This window comes from Onychomys torridus, chromosome 6 (genome assembly GCF_903995425.1).
Source record: "Onychomys torridus chromosome 6, mOncTor1.1, whole genome shotgun sequence".
Taxonomy (NCBI): Eukaryota; Metazoa; Chordata; class Mammalia; order Rodentia; family Cricetidae; genus Onychomys; species Onychomys torridus.
This window is the reverse complement of record NC_050448.1, coordinates 117,158,415-117,183,039: the sequence shown is the minus strand read 5'-3', so window position 1 is coordinate 117,183,039 and position 24,625 is coordinate 117,158,415.

Here is a 24,625-nt window from a genome sequence, read left to right as displayed (position 1 = left end):
TTTATGCCAGTATCTTGGGAAATTTTCTTGGTTACTCTAAGCACTGACTTTCTCATCTGGTCCAGATAATGTGACTCATAACCTGGTTAGTGTGGGCTGTAAGGAATGAGTGAGGGCTAGGAATGTGGCTGGCTTAGAGAGAGCTAGCCTAGGACTGTGGTTCACTTATAGAGAGCTAGCCTAGGACTGTGGCTTACTTACAGAGAGCTAGCCTAGGACTGTGGCTCACTTACAGAGAGCTAGCCTAGGACTGTGACTCACTTACAGAGAGCTAGCCTAGGACTGTGGTTCACTTATAGAGAGCTAGCCTAGGACTGTGGTTCACTTATAGAGAGCTAGCCTAGGACTGTGACTCACAGAGAGCTAGCCTAGGACTGTGGCTCACTTATTGAGTGCTAGCCTAGGACTGTGGCTCACTTATTGAGTGCTAGCCTAGCACTGTGGTTCACTTATAGAGTGCTAGCCTAGGACTGTGGTTCACTTATAGAGTGCTAGCCTAGGACTGTGGTTCACTTATAGAGTGCTAGCCTAGGACTGTGGCTTACATATAGTGTGCTAGCCTCACATGTGTAACACCCTGGGTTCTTTCCCCAGGAGAGAAACTGGAAAAACTAAAATAAAAGGAGAAAGGAGATGTATGAAAACAGCACAGTTCCTTGTGTTTTGTAAGAACATTACATCTTACAGCTTCCACCCGCACTTCAGTGTTCTAGCGGGGTGGAGTTATTCTTTTTCAAGTGTGATGCTTTCTTGTGTTTTTATTTCCTCTGTTTGAGCCACCTTTCACCTCTTCATATATTCAGCAAAACACTCTGCTTTGTGCTAGTTCATATATGGTGTGAATTGTCATGAATCAAAACATAAATTGAGAATACATTTGAGATGTCTCATCCGAAAACCCCATACTTTAAAGCTAGTACTCTGTATAGATTGTTGACTCTTAATGACTGTGTGGCTGACCGGAAGCTGCGGGTGACCAGAAGCTGTGGTTCACTGCTGCTCCTTAGAGTTATGAGAGTATCTTCTGTACATTGCTAGCTTGAGAAAAGATGACAGTGTGGCTTATACCTCGTTCTTCATCACTCTCACACTATTATCCTTGAACGATAATGTATGAATGCATCATGTACCACAGACTGTATTTTGTATTTTTTAATGCTTTAGCATTTTTATGGTACTGATTTTTTTTTAGTACCTATGGATTCCTATGGGAAACAAAGATAATACATGTTTATGAATTATTTTTCAGACAGGTTCCAGACTGGTTTTGAACTTACTATGTTGCCAAGGCTAGCCTTGAACTCCTGCTCCACTTACCTCTCCCTTCTGAGTACAAGGATTACAGGCACGAGCCCTCATGCCCAGATGAGATGGCTGCAGGAAGTGCATTGTTGCTACTCATTTAAGTTTCTACAATGTTAATTGTATGGAAGTTACACGACTTAGTCAGTTGGTATTATGAAGACAAGTAAGTAATTCAGCTTTTTTTTTTTTTTTAGTTTGTTTGTTTTTTGAGACAGGGTTTTGGTGCCTGTCCTGGCTCTTGCTCTGTAAACCAGGCTGGTCTCGAACTCACAGAGATCCACCTGGCTCTGCCTCCAGAGTGCTGGGATTAAAGGTGCACACCACTGCTGCCCGGCCGTGATTCAGTTCTTAATGTCTTTAGCTGGAGAGCAAAAAGACAAGGATTTGAAGACAGAGCTGTGGTTTTTGACTCCGTGCCCTCAGATGTACATGTTTAACCTAAATGGCTGATGTGATAGCATTGAGAGGTGGTTAAGTCATGAGGGCAAGAGGTTCTTAAAGCAGCTGAGAGTGTTACTCCTTCCTGCTCTCCCACTCTAGTGTTCACTTCATTTAGTAAGTCACCAACAAGATGGTAGAAGTGCAGAGCAGCCTTCCCTAGACGCCGCCTTGTTAGGCCCTCCCTCTTGGATCCCTCAGCATTTAGAACTGAATGAAACAAATCTCTATTGTTGTATTGGTTCCTTTTGCATGGCTGTCACCAAGTACCTGGCAGAGATGAGGAAGGAAAGACATATTCCAGCCGTTTTGGACCCTACCAGCTTATCGTTGTGGGGAACTTATGGTGGAACAGCTACATTCCTATTGGGGTTTGGCAAACGCTTTTGACATCCTGAAGACAAGGAAGCATTGCACCTAATAGAAAATGGGCAAGGACAACATACTGGCAGTGACCTAAGATGGCATGTTAATAGCATGCTTTAGTCTGTTGAGAGCAGCTTCTTATTTAGTTTTCATTAATAATTGTATGGTGTAGGTATTATCATCACCCCTGTTTTACACATAAGGAAACAGAAACACTCTTGCTTAGGGCTAGACAGGGTATGAAATGGAGCATGCCTTGCTGGGGGTACTCTCAGCTTCAGTTTCTAGGTTATACTGCTTAGCAGATGAGCACCTGCTGTGCCAACTGCTGTTCTGGGTACTGGCAATAAGGAAGTGATCAGAGGAGAAAGCAAGGCTACCTTGTAGATTGTACATCCTCATACAAATTCTAAGAACTTTAAAATGCTCTTGGGTCTTAGTCAAGATCACATGTCTCAGTAAATACTTTACCACTCCGCTGTTGTTCATCCTGTGTCATGGCTTATAATTGTGAGCGATTCAAACATGTGGCATCCTTGCTTGAGAAAATGCTCATCTGTACTGATTTTGTGTAAAGTGAAATATGTGAGTCTTTATGGAAAAGAATTCCATACTTATTATGGAGACTTTCTCAAGCCTGTTTAATCTCATAGGTTTAGTTTTGGGTCAGATTACAGTTTTATAGTCAGAGCTTCCTTAGTCTTAGGGTGACAGGGTCAAAAACATTTTCTCCTCTTTTCCTAAAGAGGAGAACCTCAAGTTCTCGGATGCTTTTACACCTCATTTACATTTGCAGTTTCTTTGCGTGGTATCCTATTCTGAAAGACCTGATAAGCTGTACAAGTAGGCAGTGAACTAAATTATTATGATTTGAGCTTAAACTATTCCTCATAGCACATCGAGCTACCTACTCTGATGCAGGTGTGTTTCAGCAGGAATTTCAATGTGCACTCCGGAGGAGGAGTCTTGGGAAGTTTGAGACACCAGGTCACAGCCAGTGGAAGTATTTTTAGCCCTGGGTCCTTCCAGCACCCTTTTGAGTCTTACCACTGGACAGCTGTTTACTCTGACTGTGTGTAAACAAGCTCTTGCCCCTCCTCTCTGAGGATTTGGATTGGAGACCCCTTTTCAGCTCTTCACAAATATAGCACTGGTTGTGACCTTTCGCTCTAATCTGGACCCTCTTGAGATTTTCAAGCACATGCTGACAGGGATTGTGTGAGAATATGTAAGTATCTGCTTAAAGACAAGGAGCAAACCTTTCAGCGAGTGCTCGCCAGGGCTCTTGGACACAGTTGGTAGTCCCTTCAGAGTGGAAGAAATTCGCCCGACACATTGAAAAAAAATGTTGGTCTGAAAACATTTTACTCAGTTCTACTTAGAAGAGAATGTCCCTGCCAAAAGGAACAGTTCCTAAAACACTCTGCCGTCCTGCACTTACCATTCTCTTTAGCCCTTGACCTCCTGATTTGGGAGCAGCTCTATGCATCTAATTGTCCAGATTTATTATCAGTTTTAGCAACAAAACTATGATCCTTGAAGCTTGGGAGTGCATCTTATTCTTTGTGTTATTCCTAAACTCCCCTCCATGGGGGTCATCAAAATTCCCATCATACACTGGTAGAAAGGACATTAAGGCTCTCCTACATCTTCACTGTGGGATGAAGAATTTGGATTCTGTGGTCAGATTCCAAAGGTTGTGGTTTATCCCCACCCCAATTGGTTGCTATTAGATATATTTTAAAAGTCAGAACAAGTCATCCACAAAATCCCTGTTGTTTCCTTGGAAAACCTTACACAGCTCCCAATTCCCAGAAACTGAGCACTTGAGTGACTGACCGCCTGCTTGTCTGTGTCTCCTTGGATCCCACATGCTCCATGGCTCTATGATCACTGAAGTTTATTGTTTACTCTAAGAACCGTGCCATGTGTTCCATGAGATTTTAACTACTCAGTGCCTGATGATTAAACGTTTTTTTCTTAGAAATATGGTAACGATTTATAACAGAAGCCTGTTAGCCTAGGACTTAATGAGATGATAATTCTTAAGGCCACTTGTCTTAAAGGGAAATTGTACCTTAGGTTATAAAATAACAGTGTGGGCTACAAAGCCATGTTTTCAGTTCTCCTGTATAGGTGTTAGCCAAATCACACAGTGGATATTCAGAGACTCAAGAATTAAAAACTCATTTTAATTCTAGCACTAACTTCAACCAAATAACAAGTGTTGCTACAATTCAACTTCTCAGAAATATGGTATTTACCATAATTAGAATAACATATTCTAAGAGAGGCCATTAGCGCTCCCAGGGTGTTTTAACTCTTACCAGCTGTGACAGGGCACACCACAATGGTTCCCTCCGTCCTCTGGAAGCTTTCAGGGCATCTGTTTATAAACTGGAGCCCAAACTTATGTGTTGCTGGATTATCACTTCAGAATTTCATGTTTACACATGTATTTCACAACTCTCCTTAATATGCTCTAAAGCTGCCCCAGACTTATTTATGTGTCACACGGTTGCAGGCAACTCCATATTTTATACTGACTTTCTTTTGAAATTAAATTTATTGCCACTGAAAATTATGGCAAAAATAAAGCCAAAAGGTGTTACAACTTACTAATTGAAAACATATATTCTTAAACTTGTACATGTTAGTAAACACTTCAGAGGTAAGTTTTATTTAGCTTTTTTGATGTTTAATAAAAGAAATTTAACAATAGCAAACTTGTCTCAGGGAGCAATTTTAGTTAAAATTTAGTTAGGAGATATGTGTATCTATCTCATAAAAATTATTAAATTTTTAACTTAAATTCATTTCTAATACATACAAAGGAGTTAAAATTTGACCTAAGATAATGTTCCAAGTGGTTACTGCAGTTAGAAGATTTTTTAAAAAATGACTAGGAGTGGTGAGTCTTCCATACTCCTTCCTCGATAATGAGATACTTCTGGGTTCTGGCAAGTGGCTGTTGGGTCACATTTACTATAGGGTCATTGTTTATTGTCTTAGCTCTGATTATGCTACAGTAGCCAACTGGGTAATTTATAAAGAACATGGATTTAATGGCCTACAGTTCTGGAGGGTGGGAAGTGCCCACAACTGTTGGGACCTTTCTGGTCTTATAATCACAAAGCCGAAGGCCAAATGAATATGAGATAAAAGGTTGCTGAGTCAACCTTTCATAATAGCATTAAGCAACTTTCAAATGTCCTACCTTCCAACATCACCATAATGGCATCCAAGTTTAAACATAAATGTTGGAAGGGAAAGAGATTCAAAATGATAGCACTTTTTAAACTAATATTTTACTTGGACCAAGAGCTCCTAGAAAGCAGATAGCACTTTTATTCTTGCAATACAAAGTTCCCAACACATCAGATGTAACTGTGTTTGGATATCTATAGACTGATACCTTGCAGGAAAAGGGGTATGTGGAAATCAGAGAAGAGTGAGGAGGAAGATGGATAGGGCTGAAGACAAAGGGTGGAGAGGAGAGTACCAGCCACCCCTCTTTCCACTCCTCTTCACCTGAGATAGGACACTGAGTGCCTTGGGCCGTGGGGATGTCATCCTGTACACTTATCTGTATATATCTAGCAGTGATATCAGCAGCAATGATGGCTTTGGCCTGGGATGTGTTAACAAGGCTAGTCAAACATCAATGTCATAGACTCACTTCCTTGACAACCAGTCTCCCTAAGATTCTGGGTAACCTTCATGTTCTACATGGTCTCTAGAGAAGTATCCTTGCCACATGGCTGCTGAGCGCAAAGGTTATGGAGTGGCAAATTGTTTTAGTATTAGTATCCCTGCTCTTCCATGGTGTAACATTTTTGCTGACTAAGACATAAACGATAACTATGCTTGAATGGGAAATGGTATTTCTCAAGTGTGCTTTAGATAGAATTATATTTTTGATTCATGGTTACAAGCTAATTTTTGGTACCAATGCTAGGCAAACATTTCCGCAGGCAACCATTATTTATGGCACAGCCCAAGTCTTCCTCTTAAGCAGAAACTTCTTAAAATGCTTTGTTGAAATATTTTCAAAATAATTTATTATTGAGACGATGGCTCCCATCCCAAATTAGAAACCCCAAAGAACAGCAGAAGTACTTAAGGAATTCTGAGATGCAGATGGTTGGTTTTCAAAAGGTTATTTAACTTTGTGTTTGACTAGGCCAAGGGAAGGGGGTCCTTTGTTGTTGGGAGATTAGTGGAAGAACTGGCTTAATGGAAAATTAGCTTTGCTTCCCTTCCCACACCTAGTCCTCTCCTGGTAGGCTTTCAGATGCTGTGCATAGGCAGGTGTGAGTTGGAGGAAGGTCTGGTATTTGGAAATGTGCTTTGGGGAGCCCCTCGTCCCAACCTGGGCAACTCTTGACTGTAAAGTGTTTCTCAGAGACAAGTAACCAAGGAAAAGAAATTAATGATTAGAGTTTATGAATTAAAATAGGAGTGTACATTGCAGGCAACCCACTCTTTCTGACAAAGCACCTATGTTGTGTTTACTTCCTATGTCTGTTTTCTGTCCAAGATGTAATAGAGTAAAGGGTCTGTTTTCTGACCAAGATGTAATAGAGTAAAGATTACATGTGTCTGTCTGAGCAGCCCATAGGTTGAGAATAGCGTCCCTTAACTCTACAGTCCTTTCATTTTATGGGGTCATGGCTCAGTTGGTAGAGAGCTTGTCTAACATGCAGGAAGGCTTTGATCCTCCCCACCACATGCAATCATGTGTGCAGGCACACACCTGGAGAGGCAGGAGGACCAGAAGTTCCGTGTTTTCTTTGCAACATAGCAAGCTTAAGCCCAGCTTGACCTATGAGGTTCTGTCTCAAAAGTAAAAACAGAAACAGGCTGGCAAGCTGGCTCAGTGGGCAAAGATGATTGTTATTAAGCTTGATGTCCCCAACTCAATCCCTGGTAAAAAGAGAGAAGTTGTCTTCTGATTTACACACACACACACACACACACACACACACACACACACACTCACAATGTATTTGAAAATTTAAAGGAAACAAAAAGAATGAAAACTCTGTCTCATTTGGTGTTTAAATTTCCTTCAAAGTTGCAGCAATGTAGACATTCAAGGGTTTGCCCAGCTTCTCATTCAGTAGCCTGTCCCAATTAGCAACCTCCAAGAGGCTTTTGGAGAGGGAAGGAATAGTTCATATCTAATCTCCGACATTCTGTGTTGGCCCCGTCTTCTGGTGTCAGTGCCTCACACACACAGTGTTTCAGACCTGAGAAGTTTCCATGGGGGAGCCGTGCTGTCTTCTGTGACCTTTTTCCCAGGGACCCCACAGTGGACTTACCTTTCCTTTGGCAAGACCTGGGCCATTTTCTCTCAACACGTCATTGAAGAGAAAGAAGGAGAATGACTGGCTTAGGCTTTCTTTGGTCTTGAAATAGTAAGTAAGAGATACTGGCAGATAAGGCAAACCTTGTTAAGATGTGGTGATAAAATGCACCTTATTGCATATCAATCAAAAGACTTTCACAAGAAAGTGAAGGAAACCCCCATAGATGTCCTTTATAGGCCTAAAGAATTAAAAATACACAGCAAGGAATCTATTTTTTTCAAGGTATCTAAGTGTTGGGCCCAGGAATGCAATTCCTTTTTTCAGGCTTTTGTATTAAGATGGTAATTCTTTCCTCATGGTATTGGCTACTAGAACAGGATCTGGAAGTTAGTTTTCACTTGTAGAAAAACTAGTTTTACAGAAAGAACGTGAATTTGCCTTTTTCTTTCTCTGATAATTTCTAGTCAAGAGATAAATGTATTAATGGTCATTACCTTTAATGGTTCATTGAGACCTGAGGGGACATTGCTGAAGTCACTTCCCTGTCAGAAGCAATCTGGCACCCACAGCCAAGGGATCATCTTGCCATCTGCGTCATGAGGCCAGGGGACCTGACTGCTTTCAGAGTCACCCCTCTCTCTGCTGCTCTCTCCCCCCATGTCCTCGCTGACACTGCTTAGAGCCATTTCAGGGCAGGTTTTTTCCCCCAGATTTCCTTTATATAAAAATATGGGGTCATTGTGGTTCTTATAAACACCTTTTTATGTTCTATTCTTTTGTTACCATTCTGAAGGTGATTATAAAAAGAACTTAGTAGATGTATTACCTGGGGGAATACCAATGGAGGAAAAACATCTGGAAAGTTCTGTGCAATAATAATTAAAAAAAAAAAAAAGGAAACAGATGCATAATTGCTGTCCTGCCTCCTGTCCAAAGTCTGATATTAGTGGTTTAGAAAAACTTGTAATCTGCTTTTGCTGAAATCAGTAGCTTTCCTCTGGTCATAATGATTTGAAAATCTTACATCTCCAAGAGTAATAACTTTGCCCATAAAATATAGGAATTAAAAAGCAGATGTAAATTCCTTAATTAAAATGTGTATGATTAATATTGTAGTATACTATTACTTTAAAATGATTCAATAACAATAATAAGCTCCCAGATACTGAATTCCAAAACAAACAATAAGCAAAACAAAACTCCTTGTAAGTAAATAGAAGTTTTTTTTCCCCCCAATATGGAATGTGATTTATTTTGGCTCATTAAAACTAACTGTTCCTAAACTGGTGCTGTGTGGCAGGCATCCCTTCCCCATTCCTCACCATCCAGGTGGCTCTCTGGTTTAATTAGCTAAGGTTTGACCAGCAAAGCACCTTCCTTTGCAGGTGTGAGCTTAAGGTGGTCATTTCTCTGTCTGGACACTAGTTATGATTGTAAAACAAAAGGTCAGGTTGCTCTTTGGATGTCTAAAAAATTCCTTTCAAAATGAAGTGTATGTAAAGGATAAAGCACTGCTTTCAAACATATCTGTGTTTCTGTGTTTTCAAATTTTTGCCTTTTATTCATTCTTATTTATTTATTCTTCCCAGATTCAACAAATAAGAGACTAGTTAGAGTGAGCCAGGCATAAGGTTAGGCACTTTCCTCACACAGCTACTTGACTAAGGTCCTTTAACTGCTCCCTAGCATCTTTGCTCAACTCCTCTTGCCTTTTATCCTCTCTGCCTTGTTTTTATGGAAGCCTGCAATACACAGCTTCTGGTTCTTGAAAGTATTTTGCTGTGAAAGAGTTTTGCATGAAACTTCTGCATGTGAAAAGGAGGAGGAAGAGCAGCTTGGCTAAAATGCACACTGTGAGGATGGAGGCTATTATCCAGGCAATCCTGGAAATGGAGATTGGAATGTGAGTGGAAAGACAAGCCACCCCAAAAATTCCAGGTAGCTAGCTGGTGACTCAGTCTGCAGTAAGAGAAATACCTGGCCTCGAAGCTTCAGAGCAGGTGTTGTAGACCACAGATAAGATCTTTGTAAGAAAACACTTGGCCTGAACACACTTGAAACATTTCATTCCATCGCCTCCAGTGCTCTATTAGTAAATGTCAGCAAGTAAAGGGGATCTGTAGCTTCCAGAAACAGATAAAAATGGTATAAAATTATGCACAGTTTCTAATTAATTGTGTTACAGATTGGAATGTTGTGTGATGTTGATATCTACTTTGCACTTAGACACAGACACACACAGACACACATGAGCGAGCGTGTGTGTGTGTGTGTGTGTGTGTGTGTGTGTGTGTGTGTGTGTGTAGAGAGAGAGGGGGGGAGACACTCACACACATTTAATGTAATGTAATTATTATACACAATTAGACGAACAGCCTGATCTGAAGTTTGAGGTTCTATTGTTTTGTTTGGACAGGAGTCATATGTTGTAAGAAGTTGGATTTATTTCCAATGATGGAATCACTTTCTGCTGAAATATATTTTAAGGAAAACAGTTTTAAACAGTCAAACACATGCTTTTCCCCTTCCCTTCAAAGTGTATTCTAGAGGGCATGGTCAGAGAGTATTCGTTCCTTTTTGATCTGACATTCCAGAGTCAAATAATTTTGGTTGATAAACAATGTAAAACATGTCAGTTTACTGCAGAACTTTGAAAGTTTATAAGTTAATGACTATGTTAAAATGTCAGAGGACATACAGAACACGCTATCTTTTCAAACACTGTTTGGGAGCGATCCCTTTTCTCCCCCACCTATGACCACACAGCACCTGTCCCCACCACAGTAGGTACTTGTTTTGTAGGTATGCCCTCTGGAGCAAAGCCACCACTTGGGCCCTGCCCTGGATATGGAATTAGAAACTCAGAAGTTTGAGCCCCTAGTGTATGTTTGAACAAGCCTCCAGGCGAGTGACTCTGATATGTGTGGGGGTGACTACACCAGGCTTTCCTGGAACATAGTTTGGAAAATGAAGATATAATACATTTCAAATAGATGCCTTTAAAGAAAGTCACTCTGTCCCGAGTAGTGATATTTGAGCGCAGTTTTTATGCTGAGGTGTGGGGTGTGTGAGCGAACTGTCAAAGAACAAGAATATGCACCTTGCCAAGCAGAATAGGTGTGGGAGGATAAAAAGGGTGTGGAAAGCTTATGATTCAGGATTTATGAAAGTGGAGTTGCATTAGTTTGCAATCATGTATCTGGCCGCATATGCCACATCCTGACTGAACTTCAGGTTTATACTTCCATATCTTAAAGAAGTGATGCTTATAAAATTCCTCAGGATGTAAAATTTCACAGAAGTACAAGCTCGTGTCCTTGAAGATTCTTGACATTCTGAATTTATTGCTTTGATACTGCCCTTGTTTGTTGGTGCTTAGTGGGGTGTGCTAGGTCCTGGTGGGTGCTGAACACATGGTGGTAAAAATAAGAGCACAGTGCTGACCATCACAGTGTGCAGGGGACAGAGACCAGGAAACAGGCATTTCCTGAAGAGGACACTCAGGGAAGGAACTCCAACATCCAGGCTTTTGAAAAGTAGTGCACATAACTAGACCTTGGATTCTAGAAGATTGCTCATAGGAACTCTAGAATAAAACAAAGAGACATTTGTTATATTGCAAAACAGTATAAGACTATTATAATATCTTTGCATATTGGAGAAGGAAAACTAGTGGTTAGTTTGAAAGTGTCTCTGGTTCGTGGGAAGTTCATCATGAGTTCACTACATCATGCTCTTAAAAATAGGGTTTAAGAAAAAATGAACAACAATCCTGGATTTAAAAATTTGGAAATGCAATTTAGTAAATAAATATGTGAAACTAGAGCTAGCCATTCAGTTCAATTCTGACAACTAATGTGTTTGTGCCATTGTAAGAAGGAATGATAATACTAACTTAATATACTTGTCATAGTGATTATCAACATAATCTTAATTATTTGGACAGTTTCAGAAGTTTTCAAGTAGAAAAAAAATAATAGAAGTTGTTGGTGTTAAACTTTCTAATTTCAAAGTTGCAATTACAGAATTCTGTCCATTTTATGTTTACATTTAGTGCTTTCATATTTTTATACTTTTAAATATAATTCTATGAGAAATACATTTATTTTCCTTTTTAAAAGTTTATTCTTCTCTGACTGCAGTTTCTGCTCTCTCCACTCCTCCGAATACCCACTGGCCCCTAGATCCACTCCTCCTCTGCTGGAGAGATGGCTCAGTGGTTAAGAGCACTGACTGCTCTCCCAGAGGTCCTAAGTTCAATTTCCAGCAACCACATGGTGGCTCACAACCACTTGTAATGAGATCTGGTGCTCTCTTCTGTCCTATAGGGACACATGCAGACAGAATACTGTGCACATAGTAAATAAATAAATCTAAAGAGAGAGAGAGAGAGAGAGAGAGAGAGAGAGAGAGAGAGAGAGAAAGAAAGAAAGAAAGAAAGAAAGAGAAACTCACTTTTGCCAGGTGGCGGTGGCACATGCCTTTATTCCCAGCACTCGGGAGGCAGAGCCAGGAGGATCTCTGTGAGCTCAAGGCAAGCCTGGTCTATAGAGTGAGATCCAGGACAGGCACCAAAAACTACACAGAGAAACCCTGTCTGGAAAAATAACCAAAAAAAAAAAAAAAAAAAAAGAAAGAAAGAAAGAAAGAAAGAAAGAAAGAAAGAAAGAAAGAAAGAAAGAAAGAAAAGAGCAGGCCTCCCAGGGATATCAACCAAACATGCCATAACAAGTTACAATAAGACTAGCCACAAACTCTTACATCAGGGCTGGTGAGGCATCCCAGTAGGAGGAAGAGAGTCCCAAGGGCAGGTGAGAGTCAAGAGATACACCCTCCCCCACTCCCACTGATAGTAAGAGTCTCACAAAAACCCCAAGCTAACAACCACAGCATATATGCAGAAGACCTGGTGTAAACCCATGCAGGCTCCATGATTGCTACTTCAGTTTCTGTGAGCCCTTGTGAGCCCTGCTTAGTTGATTCTGAGGGCTACATTCTCCTGGTGTCCTCGATTCCTCTGGCTCCCACAATAAATACATCATTTATATTGTACTAATAAAATCAATATTTATTTTTTTCTTTCAATGCTTAAGGTGTTTTTGAGTAACTACCTTCCATTAATTACCTGTTATTTACCAGCATTATAATTAGGACTATTCTAGTGAATAATTAGTTTTTTTCCTCCACCCTTTTAAGCTCTTTAAGGCATTGTATTACTGGGGTTGCCTTTGAGAAAATTTCCTACTACATATTTCTGTAGTGTCTGGAATAGAGGTGTCTGTAAGTAAAATATATGAAACAGTTATGCATCCATTAGTTGTAATGGATGTAGTGAAAGTGTATTGTCTAGTAGTCCAGAACTAATATTACTGGTTTACCTGGAGTCCTCAGAGTTTTGTTTGTACCACAGAACAGCCCAGTTGCTTGGACTACCATGTCGGTCTCTCAGAAAAAGTTACTTTGTAGAGGTTTAGGAAGGGATGTTTAAAGCCCTACTGCTTGGGGCAAATCCTGAGCATTGGTGAACTGAGGGAGTCTTTGAACTTTTCCATACATTTTAGTTTCATCTATAAAATGCAATTTTACATGTTATTTACTTTGTAAAGCTATTGTGAGGATTAAGAGGATCAGGTTTTACAGAGTGCCTTGAATAATCTTTGGCATGTAACAGATGATGTGTAAATATTAATAATCATTTTTATTTGACTGTCAACAGCTTTTCATTATTCTTAAGGTAAAGGTGGTCTCCTCAATAGGGTCCCTAGAAGAGGCCAGTCCTCAGGCTTTACATGTCTCTTCTTTTGCTAAACTTGAGGATGCTTCACTCTTTGGGGACTTTAACCCCCTCCTCACTGTCTCTCCTGCTGTACTGTTTGCCTCGTGCTTGACTGACTGATCATTTTTTTCAGGCTTCATATTCTAGCTCAAATCAGAGCCTTAATCTAACTTTTCTTGGTCTTCTCATCATAACAGTCTCCAGCCTACCCTAAATGCGGTCCCCATGTCATCGACTCTGTTCCTTGCAGAATTTGCCATGAAATTATTAGATCACTTGTCTTTGACACCACAGTGGTTAATGGACCAAGATTGTCCTGAGCTCATAGTAGGTGCAGAATAATTGTCTGATGTGTAAAGGAGAGAGAATTGTGAGTGAGCAAGTAGCCTATGCACACCTGGGTATTTTTCATATTTAGGAATTTGAAACACAGGTGCCAGATAATCCTGACATGGGAGATTAGACATCTTTGTTGTTGTTCTTGAAAGCTGAGAAGGTAAATGCCCCAATGTATTCAGGTGTGCTGGAGAACTACTCAGAGTGTAATGTTTAGTTTTGTTGATTCAATGCTTTATTTTCTTTGTATTTGTAAATAGTGTTAAACAGATTAACAGATTTATTGTGCTTGAAGTATGCTAATCACAGTGTGAACATTACCAGTCATTTCTCATTGTGCCTGAGGATTTGCATAGCTCCAGCATGAGCAGCTTTCCCAGGCTGCTTTGGGGCTTTAGGAGGCACAGTTGTGCTCCAAGATCATAGCAGCAAGTGAGCACCTTGAGGCTGTTGTCTGTAGGAAGTCACGGATTAGTTCCAGAAGGTTCTATTTTCACAATGTACTCACAATCATTTCTTTTTTCTCACGTGTATATTCTTGTGTTTATTCCACTTTTCAAGTCTCTGCCCTCCTCTTCTAGGTTTGTGTGCTTGAAATGTTTTGTTTTCTTTTTTTTATAACTCCTGTTTGGTTTTAAAAGCATGGGGAGGTATATTTTCAATTTAAACTATAATTATTGTTTTGTTTCTTTAAAGAATTCCATATCTTTGACATAGGGAGCAAAAGCCAGTTTACAACCCTGAAGCCCATTCACAGGCATTAGACTCTGTTCCAATTGACTATTAAAGCTTGGCATAGAAAATAAAACTCTATAGTTAGACTCTTATGAACCAGAACCAATAAAATGCTTCACTAGAATGGGAGTGTTTTACATGTTCTGGATGGCTGGTTGGCCAGCACAGCAGGTCCCGCATCACCAACCTGTACAGTAGCAACTCTGGTGTCTTACTGAGGGAAACAGCACCCAAATCCCTGACCCAGGTACATTCATTTCTTATATAGCTCAACATTTTCTGAATTTTTTTCATATAGTGTGAATTCAGGTGTGTATGTATTTATATGGGTGGATGCATGTGTGTAAGCATGTGTGGAGGTCAGAGGACTACTTCATGCATTGTTCCTCAGGTGCTTTTTATCATTTGTTTGAGACAAGGTGTCTCATTAGCCTGGGATTTCACCAAGTAGGCAGCCATCTCATGGGCTCTGGGGATCTGCCTGTCTCCATCCCCCACCTCACCATCCCCAAGATTACAGGATTCTGGGCATCAGAATTTAGCTCTCCTTGCCTTCGTTAGACAAGTACTTTATTGACTGGACCATTTCCAGCATTTGAAACCTCTTTCTTAAGGGATTTTTTTTAAATTGATACTCTGGTAAGATTAATAAGTGTTTGGTGTTGCTATAGATTATACTAGTTGGAAAAACAATTTCAGACTATCAAAGTGATAATCTCTTTGACAATAGGTAAATGTTGCTTGAATGATACAGTAATGCATTTTAGGTAAAAAACAGAGTATGGTTTTCAGTGGTAGAATTTTTTAAATAGTAGAAGTTTAAAAAACGTATACCAAATAATATTTTAAAAGTTGTATTTATTTTATTTCATGAGGATAAACTTTTGCTTGCATGTGTCCCAAGTGTACCACTCTTTGCAGTACCCATGGAGTCCATAAGAGTATGTTGTGTCCCCTGGACCTAGAGTTATGGGTAGTTATGGGCTGTCATGTGGGTGCTAGCAATTGAATCCAATGCTCATATAGCAACCAGTGCTCTTAATCACTGAGCATCTCTCCAGCCCCCATAGCTTAATTTTTATTTAGGAGTCATCAAGTTTACTAATGGCAATGAGGAAACTATCTGTAAATGGCAGTTTTCAAGAATATTTTTGACATAGATTCTAACCTTTATGGAAAGCTTTCCCTTGTGACCTAAAGAAAATGACGGTTGAATAAACCAAGGAGCATTATTTTAATAACTCATCTTCATTGGGCTCTTAAGTATGAAACATGCTTTTTGAAGGTCTCTATGCAACAGAACAAAAAGTGGTTAGGTTTTTAAAAATTCAATTGGTTTTCCAAGTAAATAGATTCATAGGTACATGGTACAAAACTGAAAACATCTGAAGGTAGTGCTTCTCCTGTTCTTAGAGAAAATTGCTGGGATCAGGTTTTGGTTATCTGCTCAGAGATAGATGAAATGTGCCAAAATACTGTTTAAAACACAAACCAATTTTAGCTACTGCATCCTTGGTAACCAGGAGGAAAGAAGGGACATTAAATTATCTTCATCTAGTTGTTTTTTTTTTTTAATACATTCAGATTTTTGATGTGTAAAATGAACATAGCCAGCTGTGGTGTAATGTGTCTGTACATCTGTTTGTATTTTTGACACTTGGAAGGCAGAGGCTGGAGACTGCTACAAGGTTGTGATAGCCTGGGCTATGTAGTGAGTTCTAGGCCAGAGATACATAATAAGACTGACTCTACCTCAAACGACAACCCTCTAAAAGTAAACAGAAACAGAAAAATATTTTATAAAGACAATGTCTTAGTTCTCATTTCTTGAAAAATCATGATTTTTATAAAATAGCATCCATTTTAGGGCAAGTTATCCACAGTTTTTTTTTTTTTTTTTTTTCACAGCAATATACATGCCATTGTTGCAGTTTGCTAGTTCTTAGATATTAATAGCCATAGTATAAAAATAAACATCTGAGAATACTTTTTTTTAACATGCTTTGTACCAAGGTCATTAAGTTTGGTCTGCAAATGTGTTTAGCAGCCATAATTGTGCTTCAGGATAATTTAAAAACTAGAATTGAACTCTTAACCCCAGGTTTCCTCTGAGGTAATTGCAGGATGAAAAATAGCTAAGAAAATAAATCAATTTATCTTCATTGGTAAATATTTTTCACGGTCATGTTTAGTACCTTTTGAATCTAGTGGTTCGTCTCACATAGGACATATATGATGTATGCATGTATGTGTATTTCTTTTTAGGAAATAGGTTCTCATTTGTCTCCATATTCAGTGGCCATGTGACATACCAATTTTAAATCAACAGTTATTTTCAAGTAGAAATTGGGGATTACCTATCTTCCATGAATTGTTTTAGCATTTAAGTATAATCACATTTAATCTCTATGTTAGCCCTAAAAAGAAATCGAGGTCCAGAATGATTAAATAACTTGCACAGAGCCATGTGACTGAGAAGCCTACTGGAGGACTCCAGCAGTTGGACTTTGATCCCTGTGGCGCTCACTTCTTACTGTGGGGACCACATTCATCAGATTAGTAAATGAAACATTGCCAGGTGAGTCTGTGGAAGTTTGCTATCAGCAAACCTCGTGGGGACACGCTCATGGACCTTCCAGATGGAAGGTGGCTGGTCAGGCCACCACAGTTGAGTCTGGCATCCGAAGGCTGTTTCCCAGAAGCCACTGTTGGGCTGTACCTTTTGAAGTCATGCATCACTGGCTGGGTCTTTGATGTGCTTCTTCTGCCAAGGTTCCTTTCAGGTGTCCAACTTCAAATGAATGGTAATGGCTCCATTCCTCAGCAATAACATAATGGAATTGTGTTCTTTTATCCTTGTTATGTGGGTCATGAAGTGTTGGTTTTCAGAGTAGTTCAAGTTTAGCTCATCGGGATAGTGAGTTTTTAAGACTGACTTTTGGTTATTTTAAATATAAATATTCAATGGCTTCATAGATGAATAGCTTTGTGAAACATTTCTGAAACACAGCTGCCCTGTTGGGTAGAGGTATGGTGAGTGGATTTGTTCTCATCTCAGCGAGCAACAACAGATGAAAGTCTTCAGTGAATCTCTCCCTTCACTGACATACAAATTGCTTTCCCCTCTGGTCAGTATACTCTGACTTTTGGGACTAATGAAATGTATTGATGGCTACAGTCCTAACCCACAAATGTGGAAGAGATGTTTAATGTAAACTCAACTTTTTGAAATGAACCTTAGAGAAATGAAGTACAACAGGGTTCAGAATGTAAGAGAAATTAGCTAAATTCTAGAGATCTAATAAATAGCATGGTGACTATACTTAATCTATTCATTTGAAATGTATTGAGTAAATATAAAGAGTTTTTATTATTCTGCTGCCATTAAACAACTCAAGCATAACCTTTTAATTTTGAGCCATTCTTTGAGTATGGATTATCTACTTGGGCTCTTTAGTCGTGGCTTGATCTTTCTTGCCTCCCTGGTCCCAGCTCACTCTGAAGGAAAACTAATTCTAAGGGAAGTGGACTCCCTGGGAGGATTCAGTGTTTCAAAGGGGGAGTTGAACAAAGAGGCTTCAGGACTGGAGCCAATGGCCTGCTCAGCTAGGTGCCAGATGCTGCAGGTGGGTGTCCTTCTCCTTCCTTCCACCATCCCTTCTCTCAAGATCTCATGGTCTGCCCTGGACAATGTGTGGGAGAGTTCAAGTCAGTGTCTACCTGTCTTGTCTCTATGGCTTGTGTGAGGATGGAGTTCAGATGAGGTAAGCAGCAGGCTTCCCCTGGTGTCCTGTTTGTCTTTCTCTGCTTTTCATATACAGTTTGGGAAACTGGTGATCTAATCTGATGTTGGGCTTTGCTCTGGGGAAGAAAGACACACTTAAAAAATAGTAGTAGTGATTCTAGTTTCAAAGTAGATTCATAGTAATCTCTGGGGAATGCTTCTCACTAATCAGCAGTGTGAATTGATGACATTAACTGACTTTGAGGATGATGCAGGGATGCTGGGTCTGAGCACAGCTGCCTTGAGTTTCCACCTGTGTCCTTCAGGAAAGCTCCCAGAACCAAGAGGAAGGGTGAGTGAGTGCTGGTGGGGGCAGGTCTGGGTCAGCATCTCTTATGAGGTTTCTGTTGTCCTCCAAAGTGGAGGAAAGCAGAACGGCAGCACAGAGATGAGGAGAGAATCACAGAGTGTTGGTGATTGGAATTTTATGAAAGCATGTACAACAGATGACATATTCTGTCATGAATTTGATTTATACTTTAAAGAGTAATTGGAAAAGACATGAGAGGACTTTTTTCTCAGTTAAGTTTGTATTACTTCAATTAATTTCATTTCAGTGTGAGAGTTGTTGAACTTTTAGACAGTTCAGAATAAATGGTTAGCTTGGAGAAAGTGAGATGAAAGAAATTCCTAAGAAAGTTCACATGCCAGGAGTGGCAGTGCCAGCTACAATCCCAGCACTCAGGACTGAAGCAGGAGGATTGACAGTATGAGCCCAAGCAAGCAAAACTAAAATAAAACAAAAAACCCTCCCCATAAAACAAAACAAAAACAAACAAAACAAAAAAACCTAAAAAACCCTACTCTGGCTCCCAAAACAAACACCACCAGAGAAAAAGCCAAGTTAGGTGTTTCTTTAAACTGTAATAGAGGTGGGATATCAAGAACTCAGTATTTACTCAAATGATTTCTGGTTCATATATGAAGACATGCTATCCCTTAGTGAGCTTGAGTTTATCTTTCTTCTCCCAAGTTCTAGCCCCTGATAACTACTGGTCTTTTGGACTGTGGCTCCTCATGTGTTTCTCAGTCACAATAGGAAGTTTTCCACTGAGCATTCTTTTTCACTGAAACTTTGCAAAAGTAGTTTAATTAAATGATTTATTTATTTTTAATGTATGAGTGTTTTGTTTTCAGGTATGTACGTGTACCATGTATATACCTGTTCCTGTGTATGTCAGAAGAAGGTGTCAGGTCCCCTAGAAGTGAAGTTAAAGACAATTTTGAGCCTCCATGTGGATGCTGAGAATTGAACCTGGGTCCTCTGGAAGAGCAGCTGCTGCTCTTAAATGCTCAGTCACCTTTTCAGCCCTGAAAAAGAAGCTTTTAACTAAAGATCTGAACACACATAAATATTAATATTTAGGCTGTTTGAATCCCTTAGAACAAACAAAGCAAGTGTGGCTGTTTTGAGGATCAGGATATATGGAGGAGACAAATTCAGAAGAGGATACTGCACTAAGTATCTTGAAGGGACTGGAGAGATTGCTCAGTGCTCAGCAATTAAAGTGCTTGCTGCTAAGTGTGATTACTAGAATGTGATTCTCAGAACCCATGTAAATAGTGGTTGTGTATGTTGGGTGGGCAGCCTATAACTCTAGCCTTAGATAGCAGAGACAGGGGATCCCCAGTACAAACTGGCAAGCAACACTAGCTGCTACCACACAAGCTGTGGTGGTTTTTTTTTTAGAGACTTTGCCTTAGCGAATAAAGAGAATTTATACATGTGTGTCCATATGTATGCATGTGCATACCACAAATAGAAAAAGAGGAAAATAAAAAAAATAATTTTAAAAAATGTTGTGCAACTAGAGTAAGCATTAAAAATTGTAGTTAGAGTTTTCCTGCCTGGCCCAGTCAGGACAAATCTCTCTTACCCGCCAGTCCCATAGTCGCTCAGACCCAACCAAGAAAGCACACAGAAACTTATATTGCTTATAAACTGTATGGCCGTGGCAGGCTGCTTGTTATCTAATTCTTCTATCTTAAATTAACCTATTTCTGTTAGTCTATACTTTGCCACATGGCTTGTGGCTTACCAGTGTCTTTACATGTTGCTTCTCATGGCGGCGGCTGGCGGTGTCTCTCCCAGCCTTCTACTTCCCCGAATTCTCTTCTCTCTTGTCCTGCCTATACTTCCTGCCTGGCCACTGGCCAATCAGAACTTTATTTACACAGAGCGATATCCACAGCACTAAAATAGTTTGTTTTTCTTAGATGAACTGTTGGTGAGTGACTGTAAGTCTGGACTGTTAAACCCATAGGTGTCAGTTAGGAAGTGGAAGGAGGAACTGTACTTTAGTTACACTTTTCATGGACTCTGACAGCCATGTTTAGGTGGAGAATTAATATTCATAGAGCTCTCTCATATGTGGTAGCTCTTCCTAGTTAATTCCTCAACATGTTCAGCTGGGATCTTTTCTTTCACAGAACAGAGAAAAGGAAAAAAGATGGTTACTTTAAAGAATTCATTATGATAGTGATTACCATGGAATAGGAATGAGGCCCAATTTATTTCCTATTTTGGGAGACTTTCCTGGAAGACTAAACAAGGGCAGATGGCCAGAGTAGCCTCATGGTTGATGTGCTTGAACTTGATCAAGTAGACTGATATTCTTTGAGATGTCTGATTCAGTATGAAAGCAAAAAGAATTCTGAGAGGCAAATGTGCCTAGATCATGCTTGGTCTTGTAAGCAGCCTGGAGTCTACTTTTATTTGTAGTGATATGGAAAGTTACTGGAATGTTTTCATCAAATGTGTAACATGAGCTGTCACTGGCTTCATTGAGAGGCATGCAAGGAGAGATCTGCTGAATACTATTGGAGAAATTACAGATGGGACACACACACACACACACACACACACACACACACACACACACACAGACAGAGAGAGAGGGGGGAATGCAAGTTTGGTCCTCTAAACAGTTGCCTTCTTCCTTAGATCAGCTGTGCCTGCTGAAAAGAAAGCAACATGATCAGGCTTGTTGAACCTTGGCCTTCCTTCATAGAGGGAGGGAGTGGAGAGGGTCCTAGACCCTCACTGGAGAGTTAGTCACTCCTCCCAGCCATTTGAAAGCAATTCTGCTGTAATTTCATGTGGCCTCCAGGGCTCGGAGAGGCAAGAGTAAAAGCTTGGGGTATCTAATTGAGAGGTGACTCCATCTGTGTGGCTCTGGGGAGGTGACCATCCAAGCGGCATGCAGCAGTAGTCTTCCACCCTTGTTGTGTAAGGCGGACCAATAAGCTCATTGTTTCCATAGGCTGGACTCTGGTGGAATCCTTCTTCTCTTTATAGCTGGGGCTGCATAAGAACATAGATGTTGTATGTATCTCTCTGGGGAAGGAATTCTTGCAGCAGTGTGCTTTTTTGTTTGTGAGAGCTGTCCCTAGACAGAGAGTAAAGGGTATGGGAATGAGCTGAGAAGGGAGCTGGGGAGAGAAGGCACCCTTCTAAATAAACTGAAAGCTAGTGGCCAGTAGATTTTAGACAGCTACTGTCCGTTCTCAGACTTACTGTCTTCTTGATTTGTTCCAACCCTTCAGTCAAAACCAATAGCACACAAGGAATCACCCCACGTGAGAATTTGCTCCCTTCATCCTGATCCATGTCGATACCATTCCTCCAGTTTGTTACAGTGTGTGAACAAAGGGATCCTGTGAAGTTGACTCTGAGAAAGATGGAGACAGTGGAAGGAGAGATTAAAACAGAATCCCTGTTCCCTTCATCTTTCACACCATCTCTTATACTTCAGATCATGGTGTCTTCCTCTTTTCTGGTCCCTTTGGCATTTGAGGGACTCCTGGGGCAATACTTCTATAAGATTATTTTTAAGTGAAAATTAAAAAAGACTTAATACCAAAGAAACCAGTCAATGAAATAAAACTTTTAACAATAAGAAGCACAATTGTAATGATAATGGATGAGTCTTTATTATGTTTTAAAAAATAAATGGGTCATGTGAATACATTGATTTTAAATTAGCAATGTAAACAAGATATCTAGGCACTGGGATGAAATATGGAAATGTTGGTCACAGTTCTGTTATTTGTCTCTACATTCATAAAGGAAATGCTAAGTTTTTTATGTATTTGTTAACACAGAGACATATCTTTCCTCTGTCTAAGTCTGATCTTCATTTTGTAAATGAATCCATTGGACAACTGTAGGCCTTGGTATCTCTGACCCATTTCTGAGATACTGCTGGGGTGTAGAACTGTCTGGGGTTGATCTGATCTCTATCCCAACCCTAACCCACTTACTCAAAACAGGTAGCCAAATGATCTATATGAACAACCTGGACGACAGTGGGAGTAATGAAGGGCAAGGTTTGAGTGAAAGAAAGCTTAGGGGAGCAGGAGATCCCAGCTGGATCAAGAACAGAAAGGGAGAGCAAGGAATAACAGACCGTGATAAATGATGACCACATGAGAACAGGAATAGGCAGAGTGCTCCCCAAAAATCCACAATGATACATCCTCTGTAGACTGCTGGCAATGGTCGAGAGAAAGCCTGATCTGACCTAGTCTGGTGATCAGATGGCCAAACACCCTAACAGTTGTGCTAGAACTCTCGTCCAATAACTGATGGAAGTGGATGCAGAGATCCTTAGCCAGGCCCCAGGTGGAGCTCCAGGAGTCCAATTGTCGAGAAAGAGGAGGGACTGTAAGGAGTGTGAATTGTTGAGACCAAGATTGGAAAAAGCACAGGGACAAATAGCCAAACGAATGGAAGTACATGAATTATGAACCAAAGGCTGTGGAGCCCCCAGCTGGAGCAGGCCCTCTGGATAAGTAAGACAGTTGAATAGCTTGAACTGTTTGGGAGGCACCCAGGCTGTGGGACCAGGACCTGTCCTTAGTGCATGAGCTGGCTGTTTGGAACCTTGAGTTTACACAGGGACACTTTTCTCAGCCTGGAAGGAGGGGACAGGACCTTCCTGTTCTGAATCCACCAGGTTAAATTGAATCCCCAGGGGAGTCTTGGCTCTGGAGGAGATGGGAATGGAGGGGAGGGCATGGGGGGAAGGTGAGGATAGGGGTGGGAGGGGAGAGGACAGGGGAACCCATGGCTTATGTGTAAAATTAAAACACAAATATATTAATTTTTAAAAAAGGAAACAAGCAAACAAACAAACAAACAAAAAACAAAACAGGTATCCAAGAGTGCTTGGATACCTTAAATCTCTTTGGGAACCCCTTCCTTTCTTTCTTGCACTCTGCTTGCATTTACCCTATGTTGCGATCCCTCTGAGCATAGTAAATAGCCTTATTGTCTGGTGTGGTACTGGAATGACGGACAGTACTCTATAAATGTGTCTTGCTTGCAGAAGGTACTCACTCCATGTTTATTAGATACATGGATGCTTCTATTTCCAGTGAATGTTTATAGACTTTTGTGAGGCTACAGGATGTTATGAATGTCTTCCGACTGGTAAAGGCAAGATCCCCATAGGATTAATGAGCACATGTAAGCCCTCTTTAACCTAGCAGAGTGTATATAAGTTTTCTCAGTCAGTCCATTGGAGGCTAACATTCTCATAAGCCAAACTTCTAAATTTAACTAACTTTGATTGGAAAAGTGAAAGTTGATTCTGCCAAACCAATAATGGAAAAGCTAACTTCAAATGATTTGTAACTTGCTGAAATTCATAATTCAAAAATATGATTTATTTCAAATATCTGTCAGATGTCTAAAACAATACTTCTGACTTAAATGCTGTAGCGCATTAATACAGACACAGTGTGCCTTAAAAGTAGAAGTCCTGTGACAGTAGCACTTAGTTTGGGGGAATGCACTATCTGTTAGTGTTGGAATGTGTTGTTGGACGCTGCCTTCCCAGGATAGCAACCATTGCTATTTTCATCAGAAGAACTATGGCTACTCACAGAAGGCCCTGTTGATGTTCTGTGAAAGAGGGTTGGGAGGGCCACAAGACCCTCACTTGAGGCCTCAGCCACACCTTCTGGGCCTCCCTAGTGGCTGAATCTAATTCTGCCCCAGCTGCATTTCTTCTTGTGGTCACAGGAGGCACTAGAGGAGGTAGACTCTGGAAAGGTGAAGGAGGACTCACCTCTGCACCTGTGGTGAAGCTGTCATCCACACTGGTGTGACACTTGTAGGTACTGCAGCTATTTGGGGCTTACCCACACTTCTGCAACTCCTCACCCATTCTTTGTAAGTAAGCCCAATCAAGTCCCAAGTTAGACCTTGGTAGAAGTATTTCATTGGTCTGTTGTTGGCATACTATCTAGGTGAATAGATATTTGTTCATGTCTTTCTAGGAAACATTTCTGTAACACATGCCTTTCTTATTCACCTCCCATCTCCTGATAGGAACATGGGATGCTGTGGAATGTCATTTTGGATGCTGTGAATGTGTGTTGTTCTGATTGGCCAGTAGACAGAAAGTATAGGCGAGATAAGCAGAAAAGGAGAATACTGGGAAGAGGAAGGCTGAGTTAGGAGTCACCAGCCAGATACAGAGGAAGCAAGATGCAAAGGCAGACCTGAAAAAAGTGTCAAGCCACATTTCTAAACATAGATGAGAATTATGAGTTAATTTAAGAGTA